The 14,785-nt window shown below is 44.8% G+C and overlaps 1 long non-coding RNA gene across 1 annotated transcript in view; it reads left to right on the top strand.

Annotated features, from left to right (window-relative positions):
• Gm36536 (predicted gene, 36536) overlaps nt 1-13,980 on the top strand; it is a 97,159-nt gene extending 83,179 nt beyond the window's left edge. The window contains exon 4 of the long non-coding RNA NR_151528.1: nt 13,299-13,980. This is a non-coding gene — a long non-coding RNA (predicted gene, 36536). The remainder of the gene's footprint in view (nt 1-13,298) is intronic.
• The last annotated feature ends 805 nt before the right edge of the window (nt 13,981-14,785 follow it).

The raw sequence follows: 14,785 nt of genomic DNA, 5'->3' as shown, positions 1-14,785 counted from the left end.
AATCCTAAAAATAACTGGAGGGGCATTCCAGGAAAAAAAAATTCAACTTCTGGAGAATACTTACAAATTAAAGATTCAATAAATTTGGACTGAGACAGAGACTGCTAGAATTTGAATGAGAGCCCTAGAAGACTCTGAAACAGATGGCGACTGTTCATCTTACACACACTGATATGCTCAGCATTATAGCTCTTGCTTCATTGAATGCTGGAAAAGTTTAGAGTGTCTGGAAATAGTAGTTGGAATGCTAACAGTAGCAGTGGTGATGCCAATAGCATTGATATAGATATTGCTGGTGATGATAAGGAGAAGGGAGATAGAGACACATTGATGATGATGAAAGACTCTGAGAGGAGCCCCTTGCTCAGGCCTCAGGACAATAGCGGACACCCAAGAACTCACGATAGACCAAGCTTGATGCAAACCACATGAGACTTTATTCGGGGAAAGCCAGAGCTCTGGGGACGACTCATTCCACGCAGGGGTAGAGGAGTCGACTTCGAGGGGAAAGAGGTCCCAGTTTTTATAGGTCCTCAGGGGAGAAAGGAGAAGGGGGGGGGGGAGTAGGGGATTTCCAGATCTAAACAATGTCTTTTCTCAAGAAATGGGTATGGGAGGGGTACAAGGAAAGAGTCTGGTGCAGGTGTAGCAACTCAGGATTGGCCAGGCTGTGGTTGCTGGGGAGATTTTCTGACTCCTTCTCAGCAACCAATATCACAAACACCTAGCAATGGGCTTCATCAGTGGGCACACACATGGGTTCAAGGAATGGTCAAAACATTGGTAAACACACAGGTTCAAGGAGTGGCCAGAGCATTGTGCACCTCTATTTTTCTAAATCAGTGAAGCTAGTTCTGCCAACAGTGACATCTATCTTGCCAATTTCAGGGCTTCTTTTACATTCTGTCAGGATCTTTCAATGACAGAGATGGTATGGGATGGTGATGGTGACAGAGATATTGGCAGTGATAGTAATGGAGCTAGTGATAGAGATGGTGATAGTAGTGACACTGATGATGATAAAGATAATGGTAATATACTAGTGGTAATAATAAGGGCAAATGTTTAAGATAGAGCTGGCAGATGCAGCTATGGTGGTATTGGTAGTCATGGTGATGTTGGTAATGATGATAACGGTAGTAGATCACGCAAAGATACAAGGCTACAGCTGCTGTTGTTTAGTTTCCATGGAAATTTATTACATGGATGGGGCAGAGTTTACCATATTCACTGGAGCCCAACTTCTACTTCTCTATAACCATAGACTTCTTTGGCTTCACCTCTTTCTGTAATGTATTTCCCTAGGTTTGACCTCAGAGTTCTCCTTCTAAACAGCCATCGGCATCATTCCTTTCATGTAGCAGCAGCCTGTACTGGCTGGTTATGTGTGTCAACTTGACACAAGATGGAGTTATCACAGAGAAAGGAGCCTCCCTTGAGGAAATGCCTCCATGAGATTCAGCTGTAAGGTATTTTCTCAATTAGTGATCAAGGCAGGAGGGCCCATTGTGGGTGGTGCCATCCTTGGACTGGTAGTCTTGGGTTCTATAAGAAAGCCAGCTGAGCAAGCCAAGGGAAGCAAACAGTAAGTAACATCCTCCATGGCCTCTATATCAGCTCCTGACCTGCTTGAGTTCCGGTCCTGACTTCCTCTGGTAATGAACAGCAATTTGGAAGTGTAAGCTGAATAAACCCTTCCCTCCTCAATTTGCTTCTTGGTCATGAAGTTTGTGCAGGAGTAGAAACCCTGAATAAGGCATAGACCCAGCTCAGCTAGTGTATATCTTATGCTATTTTCTCATTAAGTACTAAACACAGCCTGATCAGCTAGATGCTGTTCTTATGCTTGATTGAAAAGTGGGGAAACCAAAGAGTAGAAGATTAAGTTCCACCCAGCAAGTGCTAGAGTCAGACAACCTCCAGGAAGTCTTCCGTGGACTCCAGAGTTGGACTGTTAGCTATGCAACCACCTTCCATGTAACTGGCACATGGCAGAGAGTCACTGAAATATGGTGTGAATAAATGAAGCAAGCTGCCAGGTCACAAGTAAACTGGACAGGACCAAATGCTTAGTACACACTAGATTCCTTAACATATACTCAGAAATGAAGCCACACTAAAAACCTTAGCTGGCGGCATGCGGTAGTTTAGAAAAATCTAGCATTGTACCCGAGTGTGAGTATTACAGTTTGGATCTGGAATGTTTTCCACTTCTGTGCTGAAGTGTTGTCCCCCAATCCAGCACTATGCAGAGGATGGGTCTTGAGGACTTTTGGATGCCATCACTGGGTTAATCCACTGATGGTTTCTGTTGGGAGCTGGTGGGAACTTAGGAGATGAGTCTCAGTCACATAGAGGATAACTGGGGACTATATCTCTCCCCCAACCATTCCCCTGATTACTTTTGCAGCCCCATAAGGTGAGGTCAATAGATTTGCTCTGCCATGCCCTCTCCACACTCCATATGATGAAGCCAGGCCACCTTGTAAGTTTCAGCGCAAACTCTGAAACAGTGAATTAAAATAACCACTTTCACTTGGGCACTTTGTCACAGCCACAGAAAGTCCCTTCCCTGGCAGAGTCCACATTCCTGGTAAACATTTGTTGTCAATGAACAGAGCATGATTTTTGGCCTCCGGGTTCAGTGATAACAGGTGACAAAACATGGATGATTCAAAGAGCATTTGGCTTTGTATGTATGGTTTGCCACAACTGGAATCCGAGGAAGAGGCTTTGTGAGAGAGTGAAAGAGGCCATTTCCTAAGCCCATATCAGAGTAGATATTTTTAAAGGCTGACATTGTCCTATGAGGGTGGACATCAGAATGGAACACTGCCTTCTCAGCCTGAGGGAAGTTAATAGCAATGGCTCTCTTGCCTTCTCCCTACCACTTTGGAACCTTCTCTGAGAGGGCAGCCCTGATCCCTAACTAGGTTTACAGTCTCAAGTACACCGGACTCCTAAGAAGACAGGCTTAGATTTCAGTTTTTCTCTCAAAGGGACTGTCTCTCCCCTAGAGGACATTGGTGTGTGTGTGTGTGTGTGTGTGTTGGTTGTGGGGTATAGAAATACCACTGCAGTAAATTGATGTTTTGTTTGTTTGTACCAACTGAAAGTCTGCACAGATATTCCATGTATCCCAGTATCTTTTCTCTTTTTAGAATTTTGGCTCCACCCCACCTCTGTAAGTCTCCAATTTTACCTGAAGGTAAGAGGACATCCACTGAAGAGTGAGACAGCTTCTGTCCTTGCCGGTTAGGGTGACAGAGGGATTCATGGATGCTTCCCTTAAACTGTGCCCAGGGCTATGTCACAGGCAGAAAGCTCAAGTGCATGGTGCCCTCACAGACACACTCTTAGTTCTGCAATAACAAGACTGGCTGGGTCCTTTCCTCAACCTCTTATTCTTGGAATTTACAAATCAAGCAACACAGGAAGCTCCCCTGCAGAAGAAACAGTGGAACAGCTAGACCATTATTAGGAAGGGGAATCCTTAAGAAAATTACACTTCAATATTCAAGTCCTGGCTCCTTTCTCTTTTCCTTCAAGAAAGATATTGATAAACAGCTGAGAGGCAAAGGACCTCAGCCATCAGAGAGACTCAGCTCTGGCTTGGCTCCCAGCCCAGCTAACTGCTGGTGCCTCGTAGCCTGACTGTGGGCTGATGGAGCATATTATAAAAACATTTCAGTGTATACAGTGCTTTCGTCTGTGGGCCTTGGTGGAGAATATAACCCCATTTAAAACATAGCCATTAGCTTCCTACAGGAATGATATCGTGAGCATCTTCATACTGCAACTGTTCACCAATCACAGTGATGTTCCAGGGACCCAGCAAGGCATAAGAGTGATGAGGCTGAGGCTGAGGCTGAGGGGGACTTTACTCAGTGATGGACATTCTCAACTGGACTCCAATCAGAAATGGTGTTAGGACATCTGTGAGTAGCTTAAAAGCCAAATGAACTTCTTCATTTTCTCCTCAGGGAATGCAGCAATAATGGGCTGAAGCTTCTTGTGTCATGGATGGGTACAGGCTGCTCTGCCATTTTAAGAAAACATTCATTGTGTATCTGCCCTGTTCCAGCCTCTATATGGGTGACAGAGTAAAGCATGGACTGGAGAAAGCCAGTGCCCTTAGGAACATCTCTTGTTGGTAGGAGAGACAGAAATGTACCTCGTGCATTAGCAAGCATCTGTGCCATGGTGGATCTGGCTGTTAGCTGCTTCTCTGAATCCTGATGCTCCCCCTACTTGCTCTGAAGTCTATTTTAACCTCCAGAGCCTCAACCAAATGTTCTTCCTGCCTTCGCAGCAGAAAGTTCAGGTCCTGATTCTAGCCTGGGGCCAGTGGACACCCAGGGCTTTAGGAATTCGGGGACTGTTATCTTTTTCTTTTGGATTCAAAAGTAGATAGCAAGAAAGCAACAAGTGTGATCCCTTCACCTGGCAGATGATCACCAGGGACTTTACGTAGCACCCTGCCTGTCTGGTCTTGAGGAATCAGAAAGAGCTTCATATAAATTGAGTATCTGTCTCGAAAGTGTGGATCGCATTCTTCACAGTGACAGCGCTGCCGTGCCTCACTGTCCTCAGCCACAGTCCTTAGCATGGGCTGCTCAGCACAGGCAATGCCTTTCCTTTTCTGAATGCCATGATACTCTTTAATTTAACTACACTCACGTCTTGACTATAACTATAGGGTGGAAATACAAGTCTCTCTCTCTCTCTCTTCCTCTTCCTCTCTCTCTCTCTCTCTCTCTCTCTCTCTCTCTCTCTCTCTCTCTCTCTCTCTCTCTCTCCCTCTCTCTCTCCCCCTCTCTCTCCCCCCTCTCCCTCTCCCCCCCTCCCTCCCCCCCTCTCTCCCTCCCTCTCTCTCTCTCTCTGTAATAAATGGGTGTGAATGATACAGACAAGCAAATGGATGGTAGGGTTTCTTTGTAACAAGCCAATAAAAAGAGAAAGCAAGAGCTCCAATAAACGCCTTGCTGTGCTCCTAAATATCCGAGTAACTACCAGCTCAAAATTCTTAGGGCTGCAGGTAATATGCCAGGAGTCTAGAGTGGTCCGATGCCTGTAATAAATCACCTGGCCTCAAAAGCTTTACACACTAAAAAATGTAATTTCAGTCAAGCCGTTCCTAGTATGCACTTTACCTTGAACAGCTCATACATAGGCCACTCAGTTTATAAGTAATGGAGAATGTGCCCAACTTTCTCTGCTTTCCTTTATCCCATAGTCTTGGTGGGTGAAGAAGGTGGGGGCTAAAAAAAAACAGAGGCCATTTGCGGTGTCCCATATTGGATGTCATTGTGGTTTAAAAGCCTCTTTAAACATCCTTTTGAGTGGATGCATATGATGTATCTGGGAGTCCAGCTGGGAGTGCATGTGTGGAGGTCAGAGTACAAACTTGGGGGTTGAATCTCACCTTCCACTCTGTTCAAGAGAGAGTCTAGAGAGTCTCTTGCTTGCCTCTGTATGCAGCAGGCTAGCTATCCACTGAGCTTCTACCAAGTCACTTGTTTGAGCCTCTCATCTCAGCATAGGAGCACCGGGGCTATTAACAGCACCCAGATCTACTCAGGCTCTGATAACCCAAACTCGGGTTCATGCTTGCCAGCCAGCACTTTATCTACTATGATACCTCCTCAGCCCCTTCAAAGCTTCTAACACTTGTGGTTTCTCCATCTCCGACTCTGAGCAGGCTCAGGCCTCTGTCCTTCCTGAGGATTCTGGCTACCACCCAGGGCTCCAATCGCACTGTTAATTTTAATAATCTGCCTTGTGATGATCAAAGAGGGCGATGTGGGGGGAAGAGACTATCATGGATATCTCCGTTTCAGAGTGGCATGCTCTCTGCTCCTTTCTCTGGAGAGTGAGGATCAAAGAGATTAATATTGCTCAAGTTAACAACATCCCTGGAGCTCCCAGCACAAAGGCAAAGACCTTGGAGTCAGGAATAAAGACAGCCCAGGCTTGAATAAAACTATCTGTGCCTTGCCACACAGTGACCTAGCTAACTAAGATGCCCAGTCTGTGCCGCAGCTTCTCTTCCGACAATATATACATCTACCACAAGCACTGGTCTTAAAAAATCTCAGAAAAAGAATTCACTACAAGAATCTGATATAATAAACATAACCAACATTAGTACAACCCTTTAAGCAATGTAAAATAATCATTTGATGCTTTTTTTGTTTCTGGTTGAGGAGAGATAGTTAAATTCAGAGCAGCAAGTTAAATTGTAATATTTATTTTTAGGAAACAAGACCTTTAGTTTCTTATTTTAAATTTTAGTGCTTCTGGTTAGAAAAGGTGGGGGGAAATCATTGATGGAAACCAATTCAGAGGTAAAGTAAATTAAAATAAACTGACAATAGTGTGAACAAGGAAGGGAGAGAGGGAGAGAGGGGAAAGGGGGAGAGGAGAGGGGAAGGGAGAGGGAGAGGGTGCCAGGGGTTGGAGGAAATGTTAGCTGGAGGCTGGAGGAAATGCTGTGTGACTCCTACAGTCTCTGAGCATCTAAATATTATCAGTCTTGCCTTCTGCCTTTTCAAATATTCTTCAGGCCATTAAACATCATTTGTAATACTTAATTATATCCCAGATAACATCAAGACATGAAAGCAGCCAGCCAGCTGTTGGCAGCCAGCGCTGAAAAGGTGGGGAGTTGAAACTGGAGAGAGAACTGTGTACGTGGAGAGTGGGGGAGAGTATGAGACACATCCTTTCAAAGGTGAGAAAATAAGCCCAGACGTGGACTGCAGCAAGCAGTGTACCTAGGCAAGAAAGGGGGTGGGGGGGGGAGGCAGGTTAGGCAGGGAGTCAACCAGAAAGCCAAAGCCAAACATAGTTTCATGAGAGAAGACATTGCTAACATGTCAGACCTCCTAAAGGTCAGGCAGGATAAGGGCTGCAAACATAAAACTCTGTCTAAAATAAGGTCTACCCTTGGTATTGCCAAAAGTGAAGTCTTCCCATGGAACAGCTGAGCAAGGTGTTGGTGTGGTCTGAAGGGTTCACATCTGCAGAGCTGTAGCTAAGTTGTGCGAAGTTGTGCGATGTGTAAGGTGCTGGGTTCCATCTCTAGAACACACCGGAACTCTCATGTGACCCAGCACCTCTGTTTCCAGGAGCTCCAGAAAATAGGCCAAGATTTTTAGAAAGGTGAAACATGTGCACCATGAGAAATAAATCAACAGCAAGTTTCTGATAGAGTATTACAAGTTGAATATCTTACATGGACAGCAAGAATAAATAAGTTAAATAAACACGAACCCATGGGCAAATGATATAGTCTTAAAATTGTATTTTAAGTAAACTTTTAAGAATAGAATTTATACAGAAAAACCCACAACTCATAAAAATACTATTCTATGAACTTTTATACAGAGACCATGTCAATAACTACCACCCTTAAGAACCAGAACACAGCCAGCATCCTAGAAGTTTCTCTCCTGAGAATCCCAGATTATGATACCAAAAGGCTCATTGTCATGTTGTATGTTCTCAGGAATTAGGCTGTATATTTCAAAACTACATATATTGGATCATCACATGGATACTTGATCATATTTTCTCACAAAACAAACAATGACAGCAATAAAAGAAGTAAGAAAAAGTAAAAGAAATAAAAATCTTTTGAACAGGTTAAACCATCAGCCAAGTTCCCCAAAATATCAGCCAAAATCTGGTTCAGGAACAATTGTTTCTTTAGTTTGTTTTGTTGAGCCGAGATCTTCACTGCTGTGTTCCATATGGCTGAGATCCCGCCCCATCTTCCTCTGGCGTTCTGGGGGCCAGCTCTATAGATGCCAATGGGGCCAAGTGGCAGTGAGTCCTTGCAAAAGAAATAAGGTCTTCTTCCTTCTGCACCTGAACCCCTGGTCCAGTTTTGCTGTTGGTTGCCGAGATACTGTGAAGGTCCACCTAATGGAGCGACATGGGAGGGTCACAGCATGGAGAAAAGTCTTAAACCCATCTATAAAGAGTGGTCCAGAAGGTGTATGCATGGTGTCCAGCCCAGCGGCCATCAGTGGCCTTAGCAGGGGAATTGTCGAGGGACAGGAGAAAGGAATGTCTTAGACTGGACTGGTTACCCTGAAGCCAGCCTTCTTAGTGCCCTAAGTAAGGTAGGGCTTGGCCGACCATGGCTCTGCCTTTCAGCTGCCCCATACTTGGGGTAGTGCATGACTGGTGTAGGTGAAGTAATAAGAGTGTTTGGTGAGAGCTGGGCGGGGGGGGGGGGGGGGGGGGGGGGGAGGTGCATGCCTTTAATCCCAGCACTCCGGAGGCAGAGGCAGGCGGATCTCTGAGTTCAAGGCCAGCCTGGTCTACAGAGTGAGTTCCAGGACAGCCAGGGCTACACAGAGAAACCTTGTCTCGTAGAAACAAAACAAAACAAAACAAAACAAAACAAAAAGAGTGTTTGGTGAGGACGATGATGAAGACCCTGATGGAGATGAGGAAATCTGGTCACTGTTTTTCTTGCGGAGTCCTAGAATGCCCTTGGGCCCCGGAGTAACACTGACCACTGATCCTGGCAATGTTGTGGAAAGAATGTCTGCTTGTGATTGTAGGCTGCAGCAAAGGAGTGCTGGGCTCAAGGGGGCATCTCATCCTAAGGGCTGAGGGACCTGGTGCTGCCTCTTCACCATTTACCCCACACTGAACCCAGGACCCTCTCCTGACTTTTTGTACTTCTGGGGCCCCTCCAAAGCTGGGAGTGGGGTGTCAGGGTGTGTGCATGGTTGCAAACTGGAGTTGAAACACACACTCCTTGCTTGGAAAGGCTGTTTTTATCTTGTGAGAAAAGGATACCAAAGAATATTGCAAAAGAGAATGAAGAGATGATGTCCTCCTCAGGGGCTACCCTGGGCAGAGTGTCCTCTGACAAGAATTCCTGAGGGCCATAAAAGATTGGGTGACATACAAAGGAGTCATCTGGCTGCAAAGGGAGCTTTCAGTATCTTTTGTGGACTCGGGGGCAGTGGTGTGTGTGTATGTGTGTGTGTGTCTGTGTGTGTGTGTGTTTCTGTGCCAGCATGCACGTGCTAGTAGATAAGCAAGGATCATTTTGACTTCATCAGCAAGTCTGATAAGAGCTGTGGCAGTCAAATGCAGTGGAGGCCCCTTAAGTATTCTTCCTTGAGTCATACTAGTCCCTCGATCTCTTGTCTGGGATATAAATTCTCACACTGTTTCCCTGTTGGAAATATACTACCCCTTCAGGGATGGATAAGTGCATCTGAGGAAATAATTAAAGCTTACTCTCTGTGCCTTTCCCTTTTCCAGGGAAAAAGAGAACTGTGACGACAATGTCTAAAGTGTATCAACTTTTTGGAAGTGTCCAGTGTCCTAGAAACCCTGAAACTGTTGAAATTGAAACCCCTGACTTTCTTCTTGTGAATTATTCCCCAGTAGACCTGGCACTGGGTAGCTTGCTTATTGTGGTACTGTCTGCTTTTATTTTTTTCTAAGTTGGACTGGTGCCAGTACCACGAAATGTCTCTATTTCCTCTTCAGAACTGACCCAAGTTTTGGTAGATTCGGTGCCGAGTGGCTTAGTGTTGAAGCACCTGGTTTCTGTGCCAGAGAACACGAGTTCAAACCCCAGCTCAAATGCTTACTGCTGACTGGTTAAGAATGACTTATTTTTTTCTTTTCTTTTTCTTTTTTTAGATTAATTTATTTTTTACACTCCATATTCCATTTCCCACCCCACCCCCAGATCCACCCTCTGACTGCTCTACATCCCACACCTCCTCCATACCCCCCACCCCTGTCTCCACATGGATGCCTCCACCCCCTACCCCACCAGACCTCTAAAACTCCCTGGGGCCTCCAGTCTCTTGAGGGTTAGGTGCATCTTCTCTGACTGAACCCAAACTCTGCAGTCCTCTGCTGAATTTGTGTTGAGGGCTTCATATCAGCTGGTATATATTGCCTGTTTGGTGGTCCAGTGTTTGAGAGATCTCGGGGATCCAGGTTAATTGAGACTGCTGGTCTTCCTACAGGATCACCTTTCTCCTCAGCTTCTTTCAGTATTCCATAATTGAAGTACGGGCATTAGCAGCTTTTGTCCATTGGTTGGGTGCAAATATCTGCATCTGACTCTTTCAGCTGCTGGTTGGGTCTTTCGGAGGGCAGTCATGTTAGATCCCGTTTTGTGAGCACTCCTTAGCCTCAGTAATAGTGTTAGGCCTTGGGCCTCCCCTTGAGCTGGATCCCACTTTGGTCCTGTCACTGGACCTTCTTTTCCTCAGACTCCTCTCCATTTCCATCCTTGTAATTCTTTCAGACAGGAACAATTATGGGTCAGAATTGTGACTGTGGGATGGCAACCCCATCCCTCACTTGATGCCCTGTCTTCCTGCTGGAGGTGGGCTCTATAAGTTCCCTGTCCCTACTGTCTGCATGTCATCTAAGGTCCCTCCCTTTGGTTCTCAAGAGTCTCTTACCTGCCAGGTCTCTGGTGCATTTTGGAAGGTCCCCCCTCAACCTCCTATTTCCTGAAGTTGCCTGTTTCCATTCTTTCTGCTGACACTCAGGGCTTCAGTCCTTTTCCCTCTCCCAATACCAGATCAGGTTCCCCTTCCCCTCCAACGCCCTGTCCAGTCCACTTTCCCGCCCAGGTCCCTCCTTCCCTCCCTTCTGAGGTAACTCAGACCCCAAAGGACATGCATGGTAGCATGGTATGTACTCGATAATAAGTGGATATTAGCCAAAAAAAAGGTACAGAATATCCAAGAATGAGTTTGAAATGTCTATACTGAACTGAGCTGTGTGTGGGGAGGGAACAAAGCTGAACTCAGTACCAGTGGTTATTATCATAGGAAATTAAACAATCCTTTGTGCCTGCTACTCGTTGGAACAATTGCAAGGGGAGTCCACCTTGGTAGGCAGCTTGCCTTTCTACATCTTATTTAATTTTCAGAACTCCATGACGTTGTCAGGGAGATTCTAATATCACATTTTCATAGAGAAGCGGTAGATACAGGTTAAATTTAGAAGTCCTGATGATATCTAATTCTTCTTACTAATTTTACAGTCATGAAAAAGGATTTCAGTATTACCCCTTTCATGGATCTTGGCTTCCTCTCGCACAGCTTGGAAAGCACAGTATGGCACGTGGTCTCTCACTTAGCCAAATCAAAGGAATACTTTCCTGTTTGTATCTGTCTTCTCTTGCATAGGCTTTTACACAGTCAAGTAGTTACTTGTTTTTAGAATGTCCTTTCTCTTGGCTTTCACTTACCCTGATCTCTTTGATTTCCTCCCACATGGCCAGCTTACCTTCTCCACCTTTTATGTGGAGACCTCCTGCTTTCTCTGACCTCTGAGTGCTGAGTTCTGTAAGTTCAAGCCTGGGCTCTTTCGGCTACCTAAGGTTCTCTAGTCTCAGTACTTTGAAAGCCACCTTTTGGACAATGATTCTTACATTGAAGTTATGTCCCCAACCTCTACCCAAAGCTCCAGATTCCTGTGTATATATAATGTGCGAGTGGTTCAATAGACACTCAAACTTACAGTTTCTGAAACAAATACCTAATTCTGCCTCACAGGAACCTGGATTCTCTCTTCCTCCTCTATTTTTATCCATCTAAGTAACTGTCATTTCATCCATGAAATTAGGAGTTGAAGGGCTTTGCAACCCCATAGGAAGAACAACAATATCAACCAACCAGACCCCGCCTCCTCCAGAGCTCCCAGGGACTAAGCCATCAACAAAGGAGTACACATGGCTCCAGATGCTTATGTAGCAGAGGATGGCCTTGTCATGCTTCAGCGGGAGGAGAGGTCCTTGGTCCTATGAAGACTCAATAGATGCCCCAGTGTAGGGTAATCAAGGGCAGGGAGGTGGGAGTGGGTGGGTGGGTGGAGGAACACCCTCATTGAAGCAGGGGGAGGGAGAATGTGACAGGGGTTCCCAGGGGGGAGGAAAATGGAGAAAGGGGATAACGTTTGAAATGTAAATAAAGAAAATATCCAATAAAAGAAAGCCCTACATGTAAAACTAAGTAAAGGAGCAAATGAATGAAACATGCTTTTCCCAATCTTTATTACCTCTCTCACTTGATCCATTGTCTGATGCCCCTTACTCTCTCCACCCTCCTACTGCTTCTTTATCCCCCTTATTTTGGGGTTGTTTTGTGTCATGGTGTCTAATACGACAGATATTAAACAGATATGAAAGTCTGGTGTATCTTCACGAAACAGATCATAGCGTAGATCCTTCTCCTCAGCTTCTTTCAGTCTTCCATAACTGAACCACATATTTGACTGTGTGTAGATATGCAAGGCAGACATCAATCAACACATAAAACTGTAAAATTTTAAATGGTCAATTCTTCCTATACAATTTCCTTTTGCTTCTACTAAAAAACAAACCAAAAAACAGAGTCAGGATCCAGGAAAGCTGGCATATCAAGGAAAAGTACCCTGTGCCACAATAGGTTTGAAGCCATAGGCATTTCCAATTATGATGCTCATATTATTGGCAACCTAACCTAAGACTCAGAGTGACTTAGCAAAGCCATGCAATTAGTTGTTGGTTCAAACAACTTAACAACGAGGTTTTCTGGTTGGGGATGGTGGCCCTGACGAGAGAGCCCACTGAGCTTCAGGAGAGGCATGCGTTCTCTCTGAGACACCCTCATTGGGTAGATCCAAACACTGTGTGCTGTTCTGCTGTCTCCTTTTAACTATTGACTCTTAGAACCCATTCTTGGCATTGGTGGCGCACCCTTTAACCCCAGCACTTGGGAGGCAGAGGCAGGTGGATTTCTGAGTTCAAGGCCAACCTGGTCTACAGAGTAAGTTCCAGGACAGCCAGGACTACACAGAGAAACCCTGTCTCAAAAAAAAAAAAAAAAAAAAAAAAAAAAAAAAAGAGCCCATTCTTGGAGGAAGAATCACCTCACTTTATGTCATATATGTGCTGATGAATCTGGTCTCAGAGTAGGTTAAAATTTGAGACAGGGAATTTTCAGGTTAATCATATGCTTTGGGGACATGCAAACATTTCATAGACACATGATGGCTCTATGGGGGAATTACCGGAAATATAGGCATTTGCTGACTTTGAGTTTTACTATGGACCATACATACTTTATTGAGTGAAGTGAATAAAAAATGGATGGTTGATTAATGTATTTAATTCACTATGCATTTATACCAGATTTTTTATCAAAGGGTCAAGTTTTAGAAAATTTGACTATATATTTTAAAAAGTAGATGACTCTATATTGGAGTTCAGTTATAAAACTTAAAGATATCTGTTATCTCTCTTGTCTTTTCAGCACGAGCTGCTAAAGAGGAAATGATTCTTAAAAGCTTTTTTTTTGTTGGAAAATATTCAAGAGACTATTGATCGCGTCTCAATTTTATGCATCAGAATCATTACTTTCAGGCCACCAGGACAAAAATAAGTGAGGACACAGGCAGAGTTTTCATCTTGCTCAATGTGGACAGATTGAAAATTACGTTACCTAAAATCATGCTGACTACACAGAGACAAGTTTATGGCCAAACTGTCACGTACAGCTGACGACAAGACATTAGAGCACCAGTCACCTGGACTCCTTGGCAGCAATCTATCATTTATATGGAGGGTCTGGATGGCTTGCTGATGGCGAGTTCAGGAAGACATGGCGGGGGCAGCAAGGTGCTCAATCCGGAGTCGACGGGAGGCGTGGCCACCTGTGCATCAGCGTGGAGTCTCCTTTTCTCCAGATGATGCACGTGTTAGCACAGATCTCACCTTTCCCAAGAAAAGTTGTTACATCTTTGCTAATAAGGTCTTTTGAGGAACTTGGTCACACCTCTTCAGTTTAATTATCATACCACACTGAAATGACTTCTTTCCTTTTCCTGCTCTCCTACTGAGAACAAATATCGACGGTTGCTTCCCATTATGACTTCAACACTGCACTAATAGATCTGTTAATATCTGTGGATGGCATAAATATATAAGAAAGACTCATATATGCTTGTGTGTGTACACACATTAATAAAACACTTATAGACAGTACCTAATACTGTTCCGGAAGTGCTGAGTGGTCAGGAGCAAGGCGCGCCTCGGGAGTTCCTGTGACGCTGGCAGGAGGGCGGGCTGGGTGGAAGGGAGGTGGGAAAGGGAAGAGGAGACATACCTGAGTGATGGGGAAATAGCAGGACTTTGGCAAGCAGAAACAAACTGGGTCAGGGACGGAACTGAGAGGAGCAGCAATCTCAAGCTTCGTTCTTGATTGTGCCTCTTCGGTTTTTATCTCGTGTGTGTGTGTGTGTGTGTGTGTGTGTGTGTGTGTGTGTGTGTGTGACTTTTACTCTAAACTTCTTCCTTTTTTAAATACAAGTTTTAATGTTTATTTATTTGTGCATATGTATGTGTGGGGGCATGCGTGTGCCACACAGAATGTGTGGAGGCCAGAGGACAACTTAGTAGAGTCATTCCCCTCTTTCAATATGTGGGTCTCAAGGTCATTGGTCTTGGCAGCAACCATCCCATCCAAGCAGGCTTCTTGCTGGCCCCACCCCTTCCTGCTCATCCTTCTGCTTAGCTATCCATGACACAAGAAGCTTCAGCCCATTATTGTTGCATTCCCTGAAGAGAAAATGAACAAGTTCATTTGGCTCTTAAGCTATTCACAGATGTCCTAACACCGTTTCTAGTTTCTGATCAGAGTCCAGCTGAGAATGTCCATCACTGAGTAAAGTCCCCCTCAGCCTCAGCCTCATCACAATTATGCCTTGCTGAGTCCCTGGGACATCACTGTGATTGGTGAAC

This window comes from Mus musculus, chromosome 1, assembly GCF_000001635.26.
Source record: "Mus musculus strain C57BL/6J chromosome 1, GRCm38.p6 C57BL/6J".
Classification (NCBI taxonomy): Eukaryota; Metazoa; Chordata; class Mammalia; order Rodentia; family Muridae; genus Mus; species Mus musculus.
This window is presented reverse-complemented; position numbering and strand designations above follow the sequence as displayed.